The following is a 23,764-nucleotide window of genomic DNA, read 5'->3' as shown; positions in this document are numbered from 1 at the left end:
TTATTGAGTATTATTAATACTTGATAATCAGATAAGAATTAGAACTGAGTTTAACACGCACAGCAAAAAAAAATATATATGAAAGAGGAAGAAATTATACTACGTTATTCTTGTTAGCGGCCGCCCGATTTTGTAGTTTTCGCTGGCCAAGAAACTATATAATTTTCGGCAGCATTTTCCAACTAGCTCTTATTCAGCTTATCTTCTTTTGCTTTTGTTATTTTCGCTCTCAAAATTCGCGACGCACCGCCGCAGAGATGAAAACCATCACTTCCGGAGGCGCTTCAAGTACTGAGGAATGTAGTAAATACGTGAGTGAGTATTAGTGTATCTGTGTGTGCTGGCGAGTATATATGTGTGCGTGTGCATATCTGTGTGTTTGTGTGGTACTGGCAGCGCAGTCGCAGCGCAGTCGACGGCAACAGAGGCCGAAGCCAAAAGCACAAGAAAGAAAAAAAAAAAAAAAGAAAAAAAAAAAAAGAAAAAAAAACACGCTAAATAAAAGGAAAAGCTGGGGTGAAGGGAAATCAAGGAAAAGCGTGTCGAAAAATAAAGGAAAATGGGCAGAAAATTAGCAAAAGGGTGGGGGGAGGCGTGGTGTTGTAAAGAAGGGGAAATGTAAGTGGCGAAAAGAGAAAAGGAAAGGATTTTGTGTTTTGGTTAATACCTTTCCCAACTTTGGTCACAAAATCAGGTTCTAATGCGGGAAATTCGCCTCTTACAAACAAAATAATAGAGGAAAATAATATAGTATCAACATTGGCAGATAAATTAAATAGTGAAATTTCACATTATTCAAATAAATGCTATTCAAATAAATAATTTCAAGTAATTATTTTCCTATCATTCAAAATATCAATACCCCTGATTTGTATAATGATTAGAAAATTAAAAACAAATAATAAATATATTTTTGTTACTTAAAACACATTTCTTAATATCATCTAAATTAAAAATAAACAAAATCATTGATAGATTTATATTTAAAAAAAAACCCCAAACATTATTATTATTAAACGATTTTTTTTTTTTTTTTAATAAATTTGAGAGAAATATGTAGCCATCGTTCCTATTAGTGTTACCACAGCTGTTCTCAGGGGGTCTATATCAGTGTGCCCGTATTTACATGCGTCTTTGCAATCCCACCGAGAGGCTCCTTGCATAGAAAGGTGCCAAGAAATGTCTGTTCTCTGTATCTGCAACTCCGGTTCGGTTAACCCCCCCCTCACCCGCCTATTCATCCTCTTCTTATGGCCATTTCCCACCATTTTCCGCACCCCCGATTTTCTCTGCTTTTCCACAAAACTGGTTCTGTAAGTTGAAGGCAGAAGCAAAAGCAAAAGCCACTCTGACACAGTTTGGAAAAAAGCAGCAACATCAGCAAAAAGTTGATGACAACAAAAGGAATAGCAATTGGAACCCAGTTGGAAGTTGCATGTGGCATGTTGCAAGTTGCAAGTTGCATGTTGCATGTTGGAAGTTGCTTTTTGCCAGAGCTAACGGCAATCAATCTTCAATCGAATGGCCGCCAATCACGATTTGATGTGGGGTTAGGTTGAGTCAGGTCAGCTCTTAAAATATCATACTAAATATACACCTTAATTGTGGGGAAGGAGAAGTTTGAGGTTAAAAGTAAACTTTCAATTAGCTTTAATTTGACTTGAGACGAAGGCTCGCCTCGTCGATGTAAGTTGTCATACTTATTTAATTAACCTCTAATTAGGTTGAAGCCAAACTTTGGCTCTGGTCGTGTTTTGATTTCGGTCATCGTTGACACATGTCCATTAATTAGCGGCAATTAGGCTAATGTCGAGAGTAACTTGTAAGTTTCAAAGTTTCCAAATTTAAATATATTTAATGTATTGTAGGTGAGAATTTAATTTGGTAAAAAATAAAGTTGTTCCACAAGAATATTCTTCTTTCACAAGAAAACATGAAGTTACCTTTACTAATAATACCATTTAGTGACAAAAAATACCGCGTTTATATATCGAAAATATGGGAAACTAAGATATATCCAAATGTAAGGTTCCTAGAAATATGATATTTAATCTTAAAATATAATAAATCTAAAAATATTCAAAGAATGATATACATATGGTATATGATTATTTAAACAGAATATAGGATATATCGCACATATGAACATATGTAAAACAATGTTAAAATGTCAATTTATATTTAGATTTTAGCTTCGATTTGAGATTTTGGTTTAGATTAAATAATATTCACATTTTCAATGTTAACAACATATTTCTTTTAGAAATATAACCCTTTTTATGGTTTTGAATTGATAGAACATAGTTTAGGGTTAAAATGCAGTTATAAGTTTTATTTATTGTAGAATCCATATAAGTTCAACTAAAAATACATTGAAATATCTTTAAAACTTTTAATCGCTAAGCTGGGTTAAGATGATCTCTATCCCTAAAGTATTGCTAACCATAATATATACTTTTCCCACTTGTTGCTGGACACTTCGTTTAGTCAATAATCTATCTCTAGAAACACGCACACCCACACACACACACACACACACACAATATCCAACACAGACGACTTTCCAAGGAAACTTTGCACAAATTAAGACAAGTAAAAGTAAAATAGTGTGTGCTTCTCGGTTTCCTTTGTTTAGTTTATGTTGTTTTTTGTTTTTAGTAATTAATATTTACCAGCAGATTTCTGAGTATCATATGAAGAAGGGGGGAAGAAGGAAGCCGAAAGAAAAAAGAAAAACGCCTTAAGGACTTGCACCTTTTGGGGGGCTTTCTTCCGCTTATCTTGAGGCAGTTGCTTTTCCGGGTTTCTTTGCTGAATATGTGTGTCTGTGTATGTGTTGTGCTGGTGTGTCTGCTAAGTGCAGTGTGGGTGTGTGTTTAGGGATACCGTTAGCCCGACAACAGTGACAGCAAAGGAAACCGAACTTAAAGTGGCAACAACTTCTGGATGTGAAGCCTTTCTCTTCTCTCTCTCTCTCTCTCTCTCTCCAGGGACTGCAGCTTCACTTCTAGAATGAGATGGCCAGAGAGCGGCCCAGAACGGGATGGCTGATGGGGGCGGGGGGGCCAGTGTGTGCGAAAGAGAGAGGGGTCGTCCATTCGCTGTGAGTTATGAACACACAAAATAGGAATCAGCGCACAACAACAACAAATTTTGGAACGAACGCAAAAACCGAAGTGCAGTTCCCCAAAACGAAGTGCATAAAAAAAAAAACAAAAACAAGGAAAAGGAAGAGGAAGAGGGGGGGTGGGTTGAAAAATCATAAAATAAAATAAGAGAAAATATGCAAAAGCCCCTCGTTTTTCGCCTTGATGTGCATTTATTAAACGCACAAATATGCAAAAATTGATATATCGGAAAAGGTTTTTCCCCACGAAGATGGTGTGTGTATGCTTGGAAAATGGGTAGAAAAGCCTGGAAAAAGAGACTGCATCCGTAATGTATGCCTGCTCTAAAGCTGCAACAGCTGACAAAGGGCCTCGAAAAAGCCAAAGGGCAGGCGGCAGAAAACTGATGGCGGAAAATGGTGAAAAGCGAGAGAGATAGCCAGAGAGCTGTAAGAGGTAAGCAGAAGAAGATACGGAAAAGTGTAAAGCGTGGGCGCAACAGAATTACACACAACAAAAAAAAAAAAGAAAAATGAAATTATGTAAAAGAAAAACCAAATAGGGAGGAAAATAAAAAAATCAAATAAGGAGGGGGAGGCCCAAGGCAGAAAAGTGGCTAAAAAGGAAATAGAGAAAAGGCGAAAAAAATATTTAAAAAAAAGGGACAAATATATATGGTAGTGGCGTGGCGGAAATCTATAAATAATAAGGAAAAACTCTTATCAAAAATTTAACAATTAAGAAAAAACAGTCCAAATAGTCCATCCGATGGAAATCCAGTAATCATTTAGTAAAAACTGGAATCTTAAATTGTAAAATTAAGTCTTGCAAAAATTAAAACAGGAAAAATTCGATCAATTCTGCAAAATTTCATCTTCACCCAAAATACTGAACATTTCTTTCCCCGGCGGCGGGTATTCAGGACTAAGGAGTTAAGTCAAATTAAGAGACAACATTCCCACAAGGAAAACCGATTTTAAAATTAAATAATCTTTAAGAAGGGAAAAATGTATTCCAATAAGCAAAATTGAGTTGAAATTATAATTTAAGGATAATTAAAGCTTTCATATAAAGATTTTCTTTTATAAATATTTGTAAAAGGTAGAGTTTCAGGTCTGTCCAGGTCCTGTTTTCCAGAATTTTAACAAAAGCCGAAAACCGACGAAGGGCAAAAACTAAATGGGAAGTGAGGAAATGGGAAATCGCAAATGGGAAAAGCGACGACAAACAAAACCAACCAACCGAAGAGGAGTTGCGCTCGTCAGATCGTCATCGTTACCACATTGCCATCGTGTTAATGGGTTGGCGGCTGCCGAAAATTTTCCACGATTTTCCACCAATCCTCCGACGATGGCAGGACCAGCAACTCACCACCCCTCCCCCCCCCCCCCCCTCGCTTGAGCCCCTTTTGTGGGGGAACCTAGACTCCCGCCGTTGTGTGTACACCACCCAGTTTCGTGATTGAGGACCGCCAGCCATCGACGTCGTTTGTTCCTTAAGCTGGAGCTGCTGCTGCTGCTCCTGATGCTGCCCCATGTCCAAGTGTGTATGTGTATTTGCAGCGCGCGCATCCTGCACTCATGCAACTCACGCATCCCATAGATACACCCACTCGCACACTCGCAGAATACGAAACCCCAAAACATGGACACGAACCAGAGAGAACGCTTTAGCGGTCCAGGGTTACGACTATAAGACACCCATTAAATAAAAAGCAACCTAAAAAACACCACTAGATTAGGTTTACAAAAACAAAACACCCACATATGGCGAACTGGATAAGGAAAAGTCTGATTTGATATATAAAAAAAAAGTTACACTTAATATCGAAAATGTACATTTTGATATATCGAAATAATTTAATATTTTTCGATATATCAAAATTTGCGATACGGTAAAATATCAATATATAGAAAAATATTAAAACATTTTGATTTAATTTTTTGTTCTTTTATTGTTTCGATATATCAAGCATAATATCGATATATCGTTTTATATAAGGCAATATTTAAGTACCGATTTATTTATCGAAATTCACGATGTATGGTTTTCGATCAAATATTGTCGAATATATTTATATATCGACGAAAACTTCAAAAAAAAAAAACTGAACAAACATAGATATTTATCGACTTTTACATGAAAGATCGATAACTCTAATTGAAAAGGTTCATATTTACGTTTTATTTTTTTTAGAATATCAAGGCTTCGGTCTTGATATTGGCTACCCAACTCTGTCTATCGATATAAGGTTTACAAAAACAAACTAGGCTAGAAAGAAGGGGAGCTAACCATGATCAAACAGATCAAGCCACGGAAAAACGAATATATCCATTGAAGGAAATGCTCCACTATGAGCATTTTTAAATAAATACAATATACCCTTTTATGCTCGACAAGTACCGAGTGTTCCCCAGTTTGGCATTTATAATCCCTGCCGCCTGGGAGAGAATTATGATTTCTAGGTTAGAGCCCAAATGTTGCCAAAGGTACATAAGTGTGTGTGTGTGCCACGCCCCTTTCGTCCTATACTATGGCTTCTACTTTTCGGCTGTCAAACAATTATGGCTACTTCACTTATTAGCCAAAACGGTCGAAGGGTTCTCTTTCTCTCTCAAACACACACTCTAACATGGAAACAATAGATTCTGTCGAGAGGAGTTACGGGAAGTTGTTACCATACCGTGTACTGACTGGGCAATCGAGTGATTATGTGATTCCATGGTTACGTGATGAATTTCAAATTAAATCACAAGGGGCATCAATAGGACGGTGACTGTTGCAGGGTTGCAAGGCAGGTGATGCAAAGAGGTTAAGTGCTTCAATCGGATTGGTTCTTGTTTTTGGTTTTTTTTTGTAACCTATGTAACATCAGTAATTAAGAAGAGTTTATCAACATTTTATATTGTTAATATGAAGAATTAAATAAAAATATTTACAATGGGAATGTCAGTGGAATTCGTAAGTCAGGATGATGGGACATGGTGGCACTAATTGAGGGAGTTTGATTGTGTCCAAATTTTTACTGATGAGATAATAAGTTATAAGTTGAAAAATCATTATCAGGCCTGTTCTAGTTTCCACTTCCGTAAAATTTATTCGGATTCGGATTTCCCTGACCTGTTCTAGTGTTCACTTCCGAAAAATTTTTACGGATTCGTATTTCCCTCTGTTAAGTCTCTGTTAATTTGCAGACGAAACGCACGGAAACTTTCCGTGTGCCATTTGGCCGGCGGATTCAAATCCGCAAAATCAGAAATTAATTATTTTAAAATACAATGCGATTATGTATATTACAAATGTTAATTGTAATCTATTCCTAGAGGTTTTGGGAACATTATTGCATAATTGAATTAGCTAATACTAAAGTACTTGATTTATAAATAATTATTTTGTGGGTGCACCTTAAAATCGGTTCGATTCTAACCTTCAGCATTATTGCAAATCCGCTGCCGCTGTGTCGTATTTGAGAGGGACCATTTAAGGGTTGTCAGCGTTTCAAAAAAAACGGCATATATTTAAGATTAATTTCGAACAATTACTTTTTATGTTGTTTTACAATTAAAATATCTGCTATTAGGTAAAGTATATGAAAAAGTGTTATTCTTTAAAATACCAGCCAATTCAATCCACAAACTGAACTAAATTTTATGCGAAGGGAATATTTTCTAAACCCTCGGCAACTCTACTTTCCAGCATTTTGCCACCAGAACAGCTGATTGCAATTACAAATATTTCAAAATGTTTATTTCCTGTCTTAATGCTTATTCCTTAGATTTTATTATTTAAATTAGTGCTTCATTACTATCTATGAGTTGGAGACTACAGCGGGCCAAAATTTGATCAGCCCCTTTTAGCAAATCTTAGACAAGGGAATCTCTTTTGTTGAAAGCGACCAGCTGATTTTGTTTGGGAATTTAAGGGAAATTAAAAAAAATTTCCTTAAATCACCAAGGGAAATTCGCTTATGTTAAAGGGAAATCCGCAAATGTTATCAAATTCACTTCCGAATGGAAACTAGAACAGGCCTGTATAAATTTAATCTTTAAAAAAATGTATAAACTTTCAAAATAATTTCATTTTAGATTGCCCTTATTTTGTATTCCTTTTTTTTTTTACAAAAAAAAACTACACAATTCAATTTTAGCACAAAGAGTCGACGAACTAAAAGAAGGTTTTGATTTATGTATATACCCAAAAACTAAACTAAGCTTCATGGACGGCGTTCTGGGGCTGTGTGGGGGTCAAAGTGGGTGTGGGGTTGTTTTTAAAGGGTGGTTTTGGGTTTTGTGTTTGTGTTTAGGGCAAGGCATTCCGTCATCATGACTGTTGGTTGCATTTTGGCTAACAAAAGGGGGGCGCTGCTGATGCTGCTGCTGCTGCTGCAAGGGAAAACTCAAAGAGAGGCGGGGTTTTCAAGGGGGTTTTCGGTTTTCGGGTTCCGGGTTTTCGGAGAAATTTTCAGGGGTCAGATAGGAGGGCTAAGGGGGGCCACGTTGTCGTATGTGCGTGGAGGTAATAGACACAAAACTGAGGCTGCTGTTCCCAAAAGCTCTGTTGAGTTTTCAGCCTTGTGTTGTTGCAGGCTGCTGCTGCTGCAGGTTGCTGCAGGTTGTTGCCGATGCTGTCGCAGTTGCCTGGAAGTGTGGGAAAACTAAGCTACAACAGCAACAAAACATTTTGCTAAATACACACTGGAAATGGCAGTCTCCACAGTTTCCACCTCCACCGCCTCGCTCTCGCTAGAGAGCTAGAGAGAGAGATGCTGCTGCTGCTGCTGCATGTTGCACATTGGAAAACTAAGCCCGCCATGAAAAGTGAGAAGGTGGAATATGGCGAAAAGCGGAGAGCTGCTTCCCCCCCGCCCCACCGAAGGCTAGGAGAGCAGAGCTCTTCCTGTATTCTCTCGCTGATTTTTCCCATTTTCGCGAATTGTAGCCGAAAAAAAACGTGATAAAAGCCATCTATTTCGCGAAGCTTCCAAGCAAAAAGAACTCGCGGCATACAGACAGATATTCGCAGGAAAAGTGGAAAATAATGGAGAAAGAGAATCTTACCCTTTGGTAGAATTTGTAAACCATCTTTATATTTCTTATAGGTTAATAAAGAAGTACGGCATCAACTCACCTGGAAAATAAAGAGAAAGTTGTATTAAATTACTTGCAAAGGTATAAGAAAAACTTGAAGAAATTACAAATAAATCTAATTAAATTTATTGGTTTGCTTAGTTTCAATTAATTATATTTATAAATATGCTTCCTGGGCTGCTTTTGCTATTTTTTGTTTACGAATATTCATAAACCTTTGAATATATGTATATGCAAATATAATATTTAAAAAAATATAAGAAGAAATTCATTGTATTGTATTTTATGTATATTTTAAATTATATAAATTTACTCACTAATCTAAAAATACATATAAATATGTAGAATAATAAATAATATTATATTTATCTGTTTTTAAAAGTATACAGACAGATTTGTTAACTTATTTTCTCAACAGATCCTTAAATATATCAACTATTTTATGTTTTTCGATTAGCAAGAAATCTTTTTAAGTTAAATGTTTCATTATTTTATGAACCTTAAAAAAATAAAGAAAGTTCTTGTTTTTTTAAACAAACACCGCTTATCCATGAATTACTAAAAATATATTCTGTGTGACTGGCATTATGCATTTTCTCAAAAACTCAAACCCAGAACTTTGTTGCTTAACCATTTTCTACAACTAAAAGTCTGCCCTGGATACAAGCAGACTAGACTAGACTTTTCCAGCATCTTAACTTTCATCTGGTGATGATTGAAAGCCGTTTGACACTTGTTTTGTCTCAAGTAGCCCAGCCTGATTAAAGGGATCCAATTCCACGAATAATAATATTTTTATTTTGTTTTTCTCAACCATCTTCAAAAAGGCGATTACATGGCAGCAAAAAGCTGTAGCTAAACCAATATTACACATCAAATACGTATCTGAAAGTGGAAAACCAAGAAATTTTTTTTTTTTTTTTTGCTTAAGCTTTTGCAAAACTTTGGTTGGGACGAGGGAAAGAAAATGAGAATCGAAGGGACGAGGGACGAGGGTCGAGGTGAGATAGATGACGACGACGACAGATGGTCAAAAGGAATGTATCTGTATCTGTATCTGCATTTGTGGCTGCTGCCCGCTGTGTGTGTGTTCATAGTATCTACAACAAAACACAAATCAAAACTTGGTTGAAACTGCAGGCGGAGGCTGTGTGTTGCCGCTGCTTGCCCCATCGACAGCAGCAGCAGCAACAACAACAACAGCAACAAGCTTAACTCAACTGAAGGCTGAGGAGGCACATACATAACTAATAGATACATAAAGCCGTATCTTTTGGGTGAATGAACTGTAATGAGAATGTGAACCTAGGCAGCAGCACCAGTACAAGCACCAGCACCAGACAGCAGCTAGCAGCACAGCGATGACGTTGTCGTCGTCGTCGCCGTCGTCTCAGCCGCAGCATAGCAGCAGCAACATTAAGCGGCCAACCGACCACTGGAGATGTGGAAAATCGCAATGTAAAGTGTGCAATTCAAGTCCGTACTGTTGCTGTTGCTGTTGCCGCTTTTGTTCCTGCTGCTGCTGCTGCTGTTGCGGCTTCTGATCCTCATGTTGCTGCTACTGCTACTGTAGCTTGTTTTATTGTTGCTATGTAGCTTGTTCCTAGTCGTTGCGTTGCTTCCGTTGTTCCTGCTGAAATTGCTCTCAGTTTCGGCATTGTTGCTTCAGATATTGCTGATAGATAGCTTTAAGCTGAGAGACAAACTTGGCCAGATTGACTCGCCTGCTGATACTGATCAAGACTACTTTGAAAACTTGAAATTCCTTTATTTCATAATGTTGCTACTGTTAATGTTGCTGTGACAACTGAAAACTGACCGACGGCAACACAGGCGGGCAATGACCAACAGGAACAATAATCGTACACTGATAAAAAAAATATATATAATAAAAAGTTGCAAACAAACTTAAGTTATTATAGAATATAACACTACAAAAAATCTAAGAATAAAATAGTTTTCAATATTAATTTAAAACAACAATGTTATATATTGTTATTATTAAATAAAAATTAAAAAAATAAAAATACGGCTAGTAATTTTTATTTTACTTCTACATTCTTACATTTTGTTCTTCTTAAATTGTATTGTAAATATAAGACAAAAAAAATAATATATCATTTATAATTATATATTAATTCACTCGCTACCTTTAACTCTATAATTCCCAACTTCTTATAGCTTTTGCTGAATGAAGAAAGTCGTCTTTGCGCAGAGTAGGTCCCAACTTTAATGGATAATTAACTTGAAGTATTACTTTATAATTAAGTTTAGCGTAAGTTTATAGAAAATAATGCTAACTCTACAACAAATCTAGATAGCAGAAGGCATTCCAACAGTAAAACAAGAAGTTTTAATGGGAAGCACCAAAGTGTGACCATGCTACCCTTTAAGCCCATTTCATATTTTAATGTGTGTTTTCAGTATTTTTTACAAAACCCCCCCAAATAAGTGTGCTTCAAGAATAAGGGAAAGCTTGTCGCTGAAAAAGTGAAAGAAGGAAATGCGATTGAGGCGGAAGAACTACCAAGGAGCGCTGGACTGAGCCGAGGAGTTGAGCACTTGGGCCCGATACATGGAGAGGCCCCGGCCCAGTCCCGGCCCCGGACACAGACCCAGACCCGGACCCGGCGAGTGCATACACAAACAGAGGCATAGATGTGCTATGTACCCGAGACCAGATACATATGTATCTCGCTATCTGCATCTCTGCATCCGCATCCGCATCTGCATCTGGAGCTGAGTCTGTATCTGTATCCGTAGCTGTTGCTGTATCTGCATCTGTAGCCGCGATATGAGAGAGAAAACCGGGGGTAAAAGCGGGGCTTATAACTATGTGCAAAGTGCCGGGGAAGCTGGAATAGCGTTGGGCTATGTTTCGATGGTGGCCCCCACCTATGACATCGACCCACCCACCAGCACCAGCACCATCACCATCCCCATCTAAGCAAAGTTCTGGGCTTCAAACTAACTGGCGGCGGAGTGATTCTGGGTGCTGATGCCGATGCCACTGGAGGCATCTGCCCGAAATGCGTCGAGCGGTGCGTTGCCATCCAGCAGCCGGCGATGCGAACTAAAGCCACCGAGCCACTAAACCACCCAGCCACAGAACCGAACCGAACCGAACCACCGAACCCATCCCACTCACCCTATTTAGCCATGCTCCCATCCACACACAAGGACACGGGACACACACACATATACACACATGTAGCACGGCTTTCTCAGTTGCCCAGTTGTTCGAGATGAGCGCGTGAGTTGACGCAGTATCGAAACAAATTTAAACTCGTCATGAAACTACACGGAAATCAATCAAGAATTGTGTTGAAAATTATGCTATAAATATATAAATATATTTTAATAGAAATGTAAAGAAATAATTTTCTTAAGGAAAACAAATAAAATTTGAAGGTAACATTTTGTTTTATTAACAATTTACAATCAGAATTAATCAGGTTTAAAGGGAAGATATATCAGAAATGATAATATCAATAGTTGCTCTTCCTGTAAAATTCCTTATATTTCAACTTTTTATATTTTGTATATTATAGTACCTCTTCCTATACAATAATTTATATTAACACACTTTCTGATGCCTCATAAAATGTTTATATACATCCCTCTCAAGGGACATTTAGCCCATTTGTCTAGTAGAAACAATTAGAAGAGCGTGTTGGCTAGTAAGTGTCATACTTTACATATGCTTTCAAAATTTCTGCATAACAATTGATAACCATTTTGCAATAAATACCATCATAAAAGCGCCACGAAACCAAACTCCTAACTGCCCCCGTCTCGAATGGGGGAGGTTAGTTCTAATCCGCTAATTTTCAATTGCCAAATCCAGGCAAATCGTAATCTCCGTGCTGTGAATATGTGCATATCTGTGTCCATGTGGGTTTTATGACTGGCAAAATGTTGGGCAAACATTTGAAGGGACCACTGGAGTTATACATACATACAAAATGGGTGACAGGCGGCGGCGGAGGCGAGGGGAGATTAAAATGTTTTAAGGGGTATAAAAGGTACTTAAGTATAGAAATTATACTTTTAATTTTAATTTAATTTAATTTAATCGCATATTATAATGAAGAATTTATAGCCCGAGGTCTTAGTCAGCTTGATTTCATTTACATACATCGAAACTAGAATAAAACTACCTAAAAAGATTATATGCGATGTATGGTAAAAGTAGTGAGAACGGACCTAGAATCTCCAAGTAGCGCCAAGCTTCTTTATGATATGTTTCCCGGATACATTTTATATACTATATAACATTTCAGTTTATTTAAAGCTCCTTTATCACAAATACAATTTTCGAATAAAAATTGTAAATAATTTTAAAATTATAATTTACTAATCACCCCTCGCCCCTTATTATAAATTTGTGCGGATAAGCGGGTGTTTGTGTATTATATGTGTGCCTTTGCATACACGCATAGGTGGGTGTGTACATCCTTTATAAGCAAACAAAATGCAATTATATAAATATGTATAATGCGCTGACCAACAATTCTCATTATACAAAAGCCGCACAGTGTGCGTAAGCCGATATATGTGTGTGTAGTGTGTGTGTGTGTGTGTGTGTAGTGTGTGTGTGTGTGTGTGTAGTGTGTGTGTGTGTGTGTAAGTTGAGCTGCATATACTTAACGCATATGATATTAGTTCTGGCTTATGTATATGTCAGCGACCAGGTTTATGTATATATAATATATACATCAAATTATAGCAGGTTGCTCCTAATCTCGTGGCAAATGCATTCATGCATCCATGCTCTCTTCCCCTTTGCTCACTGATTTTATCATTATGGCAATTAACTTAAAATTATCGAGGCTATAAAGAATAACCATAGCAAGTTTTCTTGTTATTTAAATTATGATTTCCTTAAATGCTTTTAGATGATGAATCTTAAGAGGGAGCTTAGAAAATGAGGTACCTATGAACACAAATTCAATATTAAATTATATACATTTATTAATAAATTATTCAATTTCAATATTAAAGTGTACATACAAGCTTGTTTCAGTTGCATATAGTTAACACGGCGTATACTTAATATCTCTTGAATAATAAATTACTATAATTGCCGAGAGCAACGAGGTCATATTATTATAGCAATAACCCACGCATTCTCTCATCCCTTTAGTTTTTTCTACATATAACTGATTTTAAATACAAAATTACTACAAAAAAATTTATAAAAAAAAGTGTATATTATATTTTTTTGTTATGTAGCTTTATTTTAGCTCTTCATAACAGCTTTCACAAGGCATAAACCCTTCAAGGCTAACAAATTGTTGCATTTTCCCTTCCAAAAAGACACCACCACAGCGCCACCTTACGAGGAAAAACTGCAATTCCCTCATGTGAGCGTGTGTATAGGTGCGTGTGTGTGTATGTTTGAGTTAAATAAATTACAAAAATATAACCAAAAGCAAAAAAGGGAAAACAGAGGAAAGGCAAAGGAAGCGGCAGCAAAAGGAGAAGGATAACAAAAATCTGGCGCTGGAAAAGTGGGAAAAATAGGGAAAGGCATGGTCACACGGCTGGGGCAAGTGTGGGTGGTAGTGGCAGTGGGTTCAGCAATGCGTGTGAGTCCCTCCACGCCCACCCCCACCGCCAACCGTCAACAGCCCACCGCCCCTCCACCCCGCCATCCTTCTGCAGCTAACGCCCACCCGAAGTAGTATATAAAAGCGAAACATGCTGAAAATGCTTACATAAGCACGAAAAGAGGCGACTCTCAAGGGGCCGTGGAAAAAGGGGGGCTTCAAATATGGTGAGGAAGGGTTGGATTGGAAGCTTTTGCCCCTCCCAAAAATGTATCCCCGTGTATGTATGCATGTGTGTGTGTGTCAGTGTGTGTGAGTTGCATACATTAACAACAACAACAACAACAAAAGCAGCTACATCAACTGTAAATATTGAAAAATTCCATATCCGTTGTGATGTCAACTCATACAAAATGCGACAGATGGCGGCACCTACGAATAAGCCACCCCCTCAGCAACCAGCCACCCCTACCCAGACCCCCTGATAGCAACCCCCGCCCCAAAAAAAAAAAAAAAAATCCCTCGTATCTCTTTTGTATCAGCAAAACAGAAAAAAAAACACGGAATAAGTAAAATAAGCCAAGAAAAAGCATTGAAAAAAATATACACATGTATGTACAGTGAACACTCAACCCAGAAACATACTTGTTATTTGAAAACTAGTGAAAGTCCATTTTATTAATACCTGAATTATTTTGATTAAATATTTTGTAAATTAAATAAACAATTTGTAGTAATTACATAATTTAGGTACAATATAAGTAAAAGATCGTTTTTAATCCCTTTTCTCTTAGGGAAGCTTCACTGTAATCTTTTGTTCTCCAGGGGGCGCCAGTGTGCCGCAGTTGTCGTCGCCCTTTGTGGGCATCAAAAGCCTAAGACCCCCCCAGCGCAAAGTACCCCGAAAACCCCAACGGCAAACTCCACCCATATCCCTTTTCTAGGATACATTTCCACTTTTAGCCACGAAAAGCTCATAAAACAAATTTCATTCGCTTGTATTTTTTAAAGACATTTCTCGCTGATTACATTTACAAAATGCTATGGGAGTAGGGAGGAAGATTTGGTGGCAAAAAAAGTAAAAAAAAAAAAAAAAAAGATATATATAAAAAATCTTAATCTTCACATATTCAAATTTATTTTTTAACTCTAATAACAAATATTTTCAAGCATTAAGTTACTATTATACATTCCTTTTTAAATACAGAAAAATTGTAAAGATTTATTGTCATAGAAACAGACAGACGGACATGGCTAGATCAACTTGGCTGTTGATGCTAATCTAGAATATTTTCGCTGACTTACACTTTAAAACTCTTTTAAGTGTGTAAAAATCAATAAAATATTTATCGCTTTAATATTTACTATAGTTTATATCATATAGCAAAAAACAATAAATTGTTTGTGACATGCAAGAATTTACTAATTGGGTGTAAAATTACAAACATTGTAACCTGAATTTTGTATTATTATTATAAATTATAATTAAATTATTGTTACTTTCTTAATATTGCGCCACCAATTAAAATAAAATGGATTTAGGCCAATGTAAATAAATGTTTATTTATAAAAAAAAATAAATAAATAAATAAAATTTGTTAAATACAGCCTTCTTTTTTTTAGGAAAATTCAAGTTGTAAAAAAAATTATATTTTTACATTAAAAAAAAACAGAAATAGCTATATTTTAAAATTAAATAATTAACCAAGCCTCCAGCTAACTTAAAGATATATTTTCTTCTTTATTTTGGTGAAAAAAAAACATGTAATATATAGTTGCAGGCTTTTCTTTTTCACTCTATTCAATCCATTTGCATATTACTCCCTCTCAGTTTTTCTCTTTCACCGTCTTTTCCTATCCATTTTCCTCTCGTCTTTACAGCTTCTGTTGTTCCACTGTTAAGTAACAGTCATTTGAGAAGAGAGAAAAAACCTTTGCATTTTAGGTCAGGTCGCAAAATCTATGCAGCGACTAGTTTTTTTTTGTTTTTTTTTTTTTTTTTTTGCTCTGCCTCTTTACTTTGTGTCCGCCCCTCTGTCTCCCTATCTTCGCCCACTTCCCGTCTCTTCTCCTGTGTTTTCTTCTGTCGTCGTAAGCTGGCGGCGTATAATTTTCATGGCAAGTTCATTGAACTTGCGAATATTTTTTTTCCCCGTTTTTTTCAACTACTAGTTTTTTGTGTTGTATTTGATTTTTTTTTCTGTTTTGTTGTCCAAGAAATAAGTGGCCAACTAAGAAGAAGAAAAAGCTGAAGAAAAGGAAGCTAGGTAAAAAGAAATTTAGTTTTTTTAGTCTCGTTTCTAAGATCTCATCGCTTTTTTATATTGATTACAATGAAGCAATAAAGCTTACTTTAGGTTTAATTTTGTTTAAATCAAATGAACAATTTTGTTAGATCGTTGTACGTTTAATCTTAGAGTTTAACGGTTTTATGAGCTTTAAGAATTAATTAATTTAATTTATAATTAACATTATTATCCCTTTTTTTTACTATTTTGTATATACAAAAAATTAAGCTATGAAATTACTGAGTATTAATTATATATCCAATTTATGATTAAGACTCTTGCAGGAGTATTACAAAAATGACTTTTAATTTGAAACGGGATCATATTGCGCCCAAAAGTTTACTACAACTCAAGAGTAAATTAATGTTGTAATCTTATTAGTGGACACAGATTTCTTTAAAAACGAAACAAAAAGAAAAATGTATGTTTCCACACCTGTACACAAACTTCCTACTATCATTTTAGTGGCCTGCCACACCCCCTTTACTCACATTCCCTAGGAGTTTTCAGAACCTCTTAACCCCAAAGCGCCTCTCCTTTTTTTTTTTGCGAAATTCTTTTTTAAGGTTTTCCGTATTTTTTTTTCATTTGTTTTTCTTTTTTTTTTTTTTTTTGCAAGTGGCCCCCATTTTGGTTTTAGGGACTAACCTTAAAGCGGCTCATTTTCCGCTGTTTTACCACGGGCATCTCGATGGTTTCTCTCTTTTTCTCGTCGCCGCTCTCTCCTCTTTCTTTCGCTCTTTCACTGCCGTTGATTTTCGTTTTCCTTTGTGCTTTTGCTTTTATATTTGTTTGTTTTTCGTGTTTTTTTATATTTTGTTTAATTTTTTAAGTGTTTTTTAGCTTTGATTAAATTTAAAAATTTTATATTTTTGTTGGTATAAATGTAAATTGTAATTTTGCTTAATTCTTCAGGTTTTAAACACACTTTAAACATTGCACTGTAAAAAAATGCTTACAAAAAACCGAAAGACAATGCATTTTTCTTGCACATCTGTTTTCTTTGCTTTTTCTCTCACTCTCTCTCTCTCTTTCTCCTTTAGTCTCTTTCTCCTTTTCAGTCGCGCCAATGACAACAACAGTGGGAGCAGCGATAACGATAACGATGACAACAACAGCGGCGACAGCGACGCAAACCGCGAATGTGCAACGCCAACGGAAACTGAAACGCCATTGAAGTGTGGAAAAACCTTGGCTGGAAAACCGATTTTCCGGCTTCGCTCTATCTCCACTCTTTCGCCTATATCTCCTCTTCCTTCTCCTCTCGTTTTGTGTGAATTTTTCTGGATTTCTTGTGTATTTCTTTCTATGCTTTCCTTCGACGTTTTCAGCAAGTTCTCTCGGCTGCCCTCTGCTGACGTCGACAGAGCGCTGCTACTGCTGCTGCTGCTACTGCTTGTTGTCGTTATTCTTTTCCTATGTCTCCTTTTCTCCTACTACTCTTTCTCCTCCTCCACCTTGTTGTTGTTGTTGTTGCGGCGAAATATCGGAGGCAAAAACAAGGACGACAACGAACAACGAAGTCCAACAACGAACCGTTTACAACTGCCGGCGAACGTCGCCAAAAACGCAGCTTCGTCTGCTGCTGCCAGCGCTGTCTACGTCGACTGCGGCGGCGGCAACTGCAAAGTTGACGGTAGCAGCGCCATTCATTGGATGCTGCGGGACGAAGTGTTATTTTATTTTGTATTTTTGTACCTTCTATAATTTAAATCAAATTTCTGATGCGAAAATTTGTATTCAGCAGCAGCAGCCGAGTATATCTAGCCTAGGTCCAACAGTGCGTCTCTACAAAAACTACATGGTCTCTCACTCTTAGAGCTATCTAAAAGATTGACAAAAAGTCTTCTATCCATTGCAAAGGGTATAAATGTCAGTCGGATCGCACAACTTAATTATAGAACTGTGTTTGTATTTTAAACTATTTAACTTTGTATTATTCCTATATTTTTATATTTTTATGGAATATGAATATAATCGGATCGGTTTAGCTTAAGCTTTGTTAATCCAAAATACTCGATTTAATATTTATTTATATTTATAATATATTTATAACATATTTATATCAATATTTATTTATTTTATTTTTATATTTATTTTATTTTTATATTTATATTTATATATATTTATTATTATATTATATTATATCAATATTTTAATTAAAAGCCATCATTTTTTGTTGTAAAAAGAACTTGACTTAACATTAACATCCAAATATCAATATATGGTAATTTTTTTAATAATAAAAAATATTTATATCCTTATATTTTGGTTACCTGGTTTCCCTATTGTTCACTTCCTGGAAAAGTGATCAAATATTTTTTTTTATGGACACTTAGTCTGGGCTATCTAAATTATACTAAAAATCATATAACCCTACAGATCATCTAAGAAATCAGAAGTTTGCAACGCAGTCGGTAAATGAGCCCTTTTTTTTGGCAAGCTAGTTCCCTGAATGTCGATATTATAATATATATTATTATACGAACATTCCGGGAAATTATAGGAACAAAATTATAAAACTGTTTTTAAAAATAATTTCATATACTTGATTTTTTATAATTATAGAATTTTTGATTTAATTTTATATAAATCAGATGAATATTTAAATAGTAGTCACAGGTAATAGTAGAAGAAAATGTCTTTAACACCAAGGTTTTAATTTGTTCTAAATGTGAAACATTAAAACAAAACAAATTTATGTTGGGGGGTTTAAACAAAAAAAAAATTGAAATACAAAATTTTAAAAATCCTCGATTTATTGATATTTTTTTAAATCATCGAAACTATATTTTACATATTTTCACAAGCCTACTATGACCACATTTACAGACCGCACGAGGGACAATTTATGGAGAGAGAGAGAGAGAGAGAGAGCAAAGAAAGCACTCGCCGGCTGCTGTTGCTGTTGCTGTCTTTATTTTAGCTTTTCGCTCTCTGTTTACCCTCTGTTATCCGCTGCCGACGCAAAGTCGACGTCGCACTGTGGTCCAACCGACCACTTTTATTGGCCAAAATTAATAGCTCAGTCAATTTAAGAGATATCAACTTGAAACTTTACCAATCGTGATAAGAATAAAAATAAATAATGATAAAAAGTTGCATCTTTTATTGAAAAATTAAAGAAATATGGCCAAATGTGTCAGAAAAGCGAGTATAAAATTCCCTACAAATTCCAATTACTTAATATATGTACCTTTTTTAAGATTACATTTAAACTAAAGTTTTATTAATGAGACCAAAAATCACAATAATTGGTTAATTTTGAATAAATTGGTTTTGGCCAACAAAAGAGGTCGGCTGGACCACAGTGCGTCGCTTTTGACAGGAGGCCAATTAAATGTTACGCCACATGCGAAATGTGTAATAAGTGCAGAGCGATGTTATGTATGTAGGTACATCCCAACGGAACCGGTGGATTTTATGACTGGGCATCGAAAAAGAAGCAGGGTGTAAGAGAACTGTGGATGTGGGAACTGGACCTATATTTGGCCAGCAATTCGCATTGCGTGCCGATTGAGTGAAACAATTTTTAAACGCTTGTATGAGGAGCCCAGAAATCGAAACAACATGGAGTTAACAGAGCATAGAAGCGGCCATCTTAAGCTAACAGCGAAATGCTAATAACATTTAAAAAATAACATTAAGGCACCGTGGTATTCATATCAAAAATCATTGGTTTACAAATTACGATATTCCAATATTCAAATGCAGCTTATATGTACATCTGCATTTTCTATTGTTCGTTTTTCATATATACATAAATATGTATTTATATGAAATAATTATGCATTTGCTAGGTCGTCTTAGAATTCAATCTTTGATTCTAAATTCAATATAAAATTAAGTTTTATTTTGCGCATCTTTATTCTGCGAGTACCTTTTGGTACTTTTTATTTTGCTACAATTTTGCTATCTTTGCTAGATTAACGTTTCTTTGGCTCCTCTCTCTCTCTCTTTCTTTCTCTTTGCTCCCTGTCTCCCCAAAATTCTTCTGTCGCTGACGTCGTTGCTTATCAGCTGTTCTTTTATTTGTACTTTCATTCCATTACACACGCAGAGACACACACAGGAAGGAACAGGAAGGAGGAGGACGTGGCAAATGCAAAGAGAATCGAGCCAGCCACCCACCCGAAAAAAAGTTACAGTCAGCACCCGAAATATGTCAACAGTCAGAAGAGACTTAGTTTTTTTTTTTAAGTTATACTTCTGGGTATTATAGTATTAGTTTAGTTTACTTTTTAAATCGGTGCTAGGGGAACTCAGAAAAAATCCTAACTACTCTAAGAGTATAATATAAACTAATTACCATTTGATACTGCTTATAATAAATAAATAAGAATTTATTGAGAATTAAAGTACCCAATTATCATTTACTGTTTTACGTTATCTCCGACTTACAATATTTTATTCAAGCGAGCGCCCACTGTAAACGAAAGAAAGCGGGGGGAAGGTAGTGGAGAATGGTGGCTGGTGGGCGGTGCAAGGAGGAGGACGAAGAATGGATGTGAATGTATAGGCATTTCAGGTGGGTGGTGCAAGTGGGCATGTAGGCGAACTGAATCTTTATGTACTTTTATGTACTACAAGTTCTGTGCATTTATGTATTCACTGTATTGTGTGTGTCACGAGATGTTGATGACAAAATCAACGTTAAGAGGAGAGCCATGTGTGCGTTTGTGGTGGTGGTGCAATTAAGCCGTACACAGGAAAAAATACTCCCAAGACTCTCAGCACAATTGCGGTCAAAATAGTGGTAAGTATAATTATAATTATATTATAATAACGTTATGCACTTACCCTAACTCCAATAAATCGAGCCTCTAGAAGCTCCTGTTTTCGCGGATTAATCGTCGTATGAAATTGATCCATTGCGAATAAATTATTTGTCCGATTGTTTGTATCAATTGAGATTTCTCAGATTTTTTCCTGCGACTTTCTGTGTTCTTTGTATAAGTTTTTTTTTTTAGTTTTTTTTAAATTATTTTTTTACTTATTCAACATTTTTATTGTGATTTTGAGATTGGTAGCACTTGTCGGCAACAAAGGCGACAAGATTTGTCAGGGCCATGGCAATAAAATGGGATTTTCATCTGAAAAACAAAAGGTTTCGAATGGTTTTTGTACATTACTACATACATTTTTTTTAATATACGCACTGTACTGCTAATAAAGTCTTATCGAAAAGCATTTTCTTATCAGCAAAAATTTGGTTTCTTTTTATAGCGCAAACAAAAAATGACCAAAAATAAAACCACACAACTATTATCAAATTGTGCCTGCAATTATGAATCGCCATAAAAATAGCACAATGGCTTATGAAATAAAACTTTTAAGATTTTTGCTAGTTTCAAATTAATAAATCATATTATATTAATAGTTTCAAATGCAATTAAACAAACTATTTTACTTCTTATCCGTAAACTGGTTTAATTTTTGCGATATTTGTAGTTTTGGTTTAAGTTAAATTTTTTAAATCGAAATATCAATTCCAATCGGAAAGGTCCACGGGTTCCCTTGATAAACATATGTATTTAACCCTTTCGCACATATGTACATACGTACATACATATATGTATGTAGCTCTCGAATATTCTGCTTAATTCTTTACAGTCGCTGTCTGAACATCAATGCGAGCAGTCGCATACTTTTTTTCTACACTGGAAACTATAAGGTGACCTTTTAAGCTTCCCTCTTAGTGGGCACACTTTTGCGTTAGATCACCTAAGGGTGAAAAATATAAAAAGGGTGAAATATATAAAAAAAATCCCATTATGTAATTGAAAATATAGAAAATATATATTTTTGAACTTTTTACACTAATTTTAACTCTATTTTCAAATCTGGAATATTGATTTTGTACAATCAACAATAAGCAGACATATATTCTAAAGATTATTAAAAAAAAATTGTATAAATAAAAAACAAACAATTGAGACGACATAACCGTTAATCTTTTCTTTTAAAATGTACACTTATCACATTGTTTTAAAATAATGTACGCACTAACAGATGTTCTGAAATATAATTTGTTCTGAAAGACCATTCCCACTGTCTGTCCAATTGGAATTTCCAAGCTTTTTTCCCTCTGAACCTTGTTTTTCGCTTCCATCTTTTTTTTTTGTTTTGCTGCTTGCTACGCTGCGCTTTTAAGATCGTCATCTTCGAATTCAATTGGAGTGCGATTTTTTTTATGTTTGCAAGAAGAAAATGCCAATCAAAGAGACTTGATGAAAATGAAGAAGAAACCTACGAGTTCGAAGTACTAACTGGATGTACATACATATATACATACTTGTAAGTGTGTTTGGTATATATATATATATATGTACGTACATATGTAATAAATAAATTTATAAAGCCACGCCTCTAAGCGCCCCTCACACACACACAAGCAAACACGCAATTATATATGTATGTATAAATGTGTGCATACATACGCACACAGACAAGATCGTCCGTACGATTTGTAGCGTTTTTTTTTTTTTGTCTTTGCACCGGTATTTATTAGCTTTTAAAATTGCTTTGCTTTTACCTTTACGATTTCTTGTCTTTGCATTTATTTCTTTTTCGAAATGCTTGTGCGTGCGAGTGAGAGCGGCAATCGCCGGTTGGGCAAAAAAAATTAAATGTTTCAAGAAAAGCGATTAGTACAACAATAATAACAATACAATAAAAGCACCCACACACACGTGCACACACTCACAGGGACTTTTCACTCGAGTACCGCTGTCTCGCTCACACTCGCCGACTTCGCTTTTTTTTTTTTTTTTGCAAAAACGCTGCGAGGTTAAGTTTTTTTTTACTTGCAATTTTGCGAGTTTGGAGACGTTTTCCGGTATTTTGCAGCCGTAGCGGGCACTAAAAGGCTAGAGGCCTATTCCCATAATCCGTAATTATGTTTACATCGGTTTTTCAATGCCGTATTTCCGCATTTTTCTTGTATTTTGTCACAGTAAAAAAATTCACTTTTAGCCACAGCGAAGCCAACACACAAACACTCGTATAGCTTGCACACACACACACGCACGCAAACACGCGCGCACACATGCAGAAATGTGCTAAAAAATGCGCTCAGCTGGTGTTCGCCAAAATTGATGTGGCGCCATCTTGCCGGTGCTGCCGGAACCTAAATCGCGCATAACAGTCACATTAAAGGCTGCTAACAGCACTGTTAATGGTGGGTTTTTGTAGGGGAAAATTTCATATATTTGTGATTTTTTAGCTGGCCACACTAATTTTAACCCGGCTAGCTATATAGCTAATCACCTAGCTATATAGCGAGATTCGCGTTTTTTCGCTTATTTCGGTTTTTTTGTGGAAAATCGTGCAGTCACACTATTTCTTTTGTTTTCATTTTTCCGTTCGATAGTATCGTATGTATTTTACATACGGATTGGGAATTTGACCCCGTTTTACATAACTTCTACCCCATTGCCTACATTTGACACGGTGTTTCAGTAAAACTGACATTTGAAGCTCTCTCTCCGTTCTCTTTTCCTCCTCTTCTTCTTTCCCCTCTCTTCGTAAAAACCTATAAATACGGGTGCAAGGCGCAGGAAAAAAATACACATTTTACTTACCGTTTCGGAATTTTATTTAACTACATTTGACTTTGCGCACAACTCCGTTGCTCTCCTGAAGATTCCATAAACAAAATTCTGTTAGGCTCTCATTTTAACAGAAAATTCTGGTAAACTCTTTACTCTCATCTGGATTGTGTATCGGGT

The 23,764-nt window shown here is 35.8% G+C and overlaps 1 long non-coding RNA gene across 1 annotated transcript; it reads right to left on the bottom strand.

Moving 5' to 3' along the window:
* Positions 1–8,216: 8,216 nt before the first annotated feature.
* Positions 8,217–23,105, bottom strand: LOC138929273 (uncharacterized). The gene is made up of 3 exons (XR_011445690.1): positions 22,741–23,105; positions 20,835–21,127; positions 8,217–8,234 (listed from the first exon to the last, which is right to left on the bottom strand). It is a non-coding gene; the product is annotated as an uncharacterized lncRNA (long non-coding RNA).
* Between the last annotated feature and the right edge of the window lie 659 nt (positions 23,106–23,764).

This window comes from Drosophila kikkawai, chromosome X (genome assembly GCF_030179895.1).
Source record: "Drosophila kikkawai strain 14028-0561.14 chromosome X, DkikHiC1v2, whole genome shotgun sequence".
NCBI classification, from domain to species: domain Eukaryota; kingdom Metazoa; phylum Arthropoda; class Insecta; order Diptera; family Drosophilidae; genus Drosophila; species Drosophila kikkawai.
Note: the sequence above shows the minus strand (reverse complement) of the source record. Positions and strands in the feature narration are given on the sequence as shown.